General features: G+C 32.4%; 1 protein-coding gene across 1 annotated transcript in view; it reads left to right on the top strand.

The window, feature by feature from the left end:
• Nucleotides 1–2,173, top strand: part of LHFPL1 (LHFPL tetraspan subfamily member 1) — a 75,366-nt gene that overhangs the window by 60,645 nt on the left and 12,548 nt on the right. The gene's annotated exons all lie outside the window — the stretch shown is intronic.

Below are 2,173 nucleotides of genomic sequence, written 5' to 3'. Positions count from 1 at the left end.
CGTGTGCATGCATGCCCAAGATCCCAAGAGGAGAATGGAGGAGAATGGATTGTGGTGTGGCCATCCCCCTGGGGTGGGTGATTTCTCGTTTTCTGTCTCTCTGTCTCTGTCTGTCTGGCGAGCACACGCGCCCTATAGTGAAAACCTCTCCAAAGATAATGTTCAAAATATTTCTTATAATTTTATATAATTTTGTTTATGACTCTATAACAACAGAAACAGTATGGTTTCAAATATTTTTGAAACAATATTTACATGTCAACTGCTCAAATTGTTGAAAAGCAAATGCCCAGCCCACTAGTCACACATGAACCTTCTATGATTGTGTTTTCTATATCTGTGAATAATGTCTCTAGTAATTTGATTGGAAGTCTGTTAATATGTAGATTAACACAATTGGGTAGAATTGCCATTTTGATTATATTAATTCTTCCAATCCAGTAACATGAGATGTCTTCCACTTTTTTGTGTCCTTTTCAATATCTTTTAAAAGATGTTCATAGTTTGCTTTGTAAAGGTGTTTGACTTACTTAGTTAGGTTTATCCCTTAAATATATTATACATTTTTGTGGCTATGGTAAAAGGCATTCCTTTCTTTAGGTCTACTTCAGAAAAGCAAATGCCCAGCCCACTAGTCACACATGAACCTTCTATGATTGTGTTTTCTATATCTGTGAATAATGTCTCTAGTAATTTGATTGGAAGTCTGTTAATATGTAGATTAACACAATTGGGTAGAATTGCCATTTTGATTATATTAATTCTTCCAATCCAGTAACATGAGATGTCTTCCACTTTTTTGTGTCCTTTTCAATATCTTTTAAAAGATGTTCATAGTTTGCTTTGTAAAGGTGTTTGACTTACTTAGTTAGGTTTATCCCTTAAATATATTATACATTTTTGTGGCTATGGTAAAAGGCATTCCTTTCTTTAGGTCTACTTCAGTCAACTTGTTGTTTGTATACAGAAATGCTATAGATTTTTGGATGTTGATTTTGTATCTTGCTAATTTAGTTTATTTATTACCTCAAAAAGTTTTTGCATGGAAACCTTTGGGTTATTTAAGTATATCATCATGTCATCTTCAAATAAAGATATTTTCAACTCTTTGCCTATTCAAATGCCCTTTTATATTATTCTCTTTTCTGACTGCATTTTCTAAGACTTCCAGCACTATATTGAAAAGGAGTAGAGAAAGTGGGCAGCCTTGTCTAGTACCAGTTTTTAGTGGAAAAGCTTTCAACTTTTGCCCATTCAGTATAATGTTAGCTACAGGTTTTTTATATATAGCATTTATTTTGTTGTGAAATGACTCTTCTATGCCAATCTTGCTGAAAGTCTTAATCATGAAGGGATGTTGTATTTTATTGAATGCTTTCTCTACAACAACTGAAATTATCATATCATTTTTATCTTTCTGTTAATATGATGTATTATGTTTATGGTCTTGCATATGTTGAACCCTGGAATAAAGCCTACCTGGTTGGGATGAATAATCTTTGTTATATGTTGTTGTATATAATTTGCAAGTATCTTATTTAGACTTTTTGCATCTATATTCATCAGAGATATTGGTCTGTAATTTTACTTTTTTGTCATGTCTTTATCTGTTTTGGGAATGAGGATGATGGAGGCTTCAGAAAATGAATTTGGGATGATTCCCTCCTTTTGGGTCTTTAGAAATAATTTGAGTAGAATCAGAGTTAATTCTTCTTTAAAAGTTTTGTAGAATTCAGAAGTGAGGTCATCAGAAGCTGTGGTTTTCTTTGTTGGGAGGTTATTTATTACTTATTCAATCTCATGGTCTATTATGGGTCTATTCAGGCTTTCTATATCCTCCCAAATCCATCTTGGTAGATTATATACATCCAGGAATTTGTTCATCTCCTCCATGTTCTCTCATTTGTTGGCATATAGTCACTCATAGTATCCTCTGATGATGTTTTGTATTTCTAGTGTGTCTGTTGTAATATTGTCTTTTTCATGCTGTGTTTGATGTATCTTCTTTTTTTTTTCTTCTTAAGCAGTCTAGCTAATAGTGTGTCAATCTTGTTAATCTTTTCAAAGAACCAGCTTTTGCTTTCATTTACTTTCTGTATATTTTGTTTATTTTCTATTTCATTTATTTCTGCTTCAATCTTTATTATTTCTTTTCTCCTGGCAGATTTCTTTC

Source organism: Tupaia chinensis, unplaced genomic scaffold (assembly GCF_000334495.1).
Source record: "Tupaia chinensis unplaced genomic scaffold, TupChi_1.0 Scaffold144991_2, whole genome shotgun sequence".
Classification (NCBI taxonomy): domain Eukaryota; kingdom Metazoa; phylum Chordata; class Mammalia; order Scandentia; family Tupaiidae; genus Tupaia; species Tupaia belangeri.
This window is presented reverse-complemented; position numbering and strand designations above follow the sequence as displayed.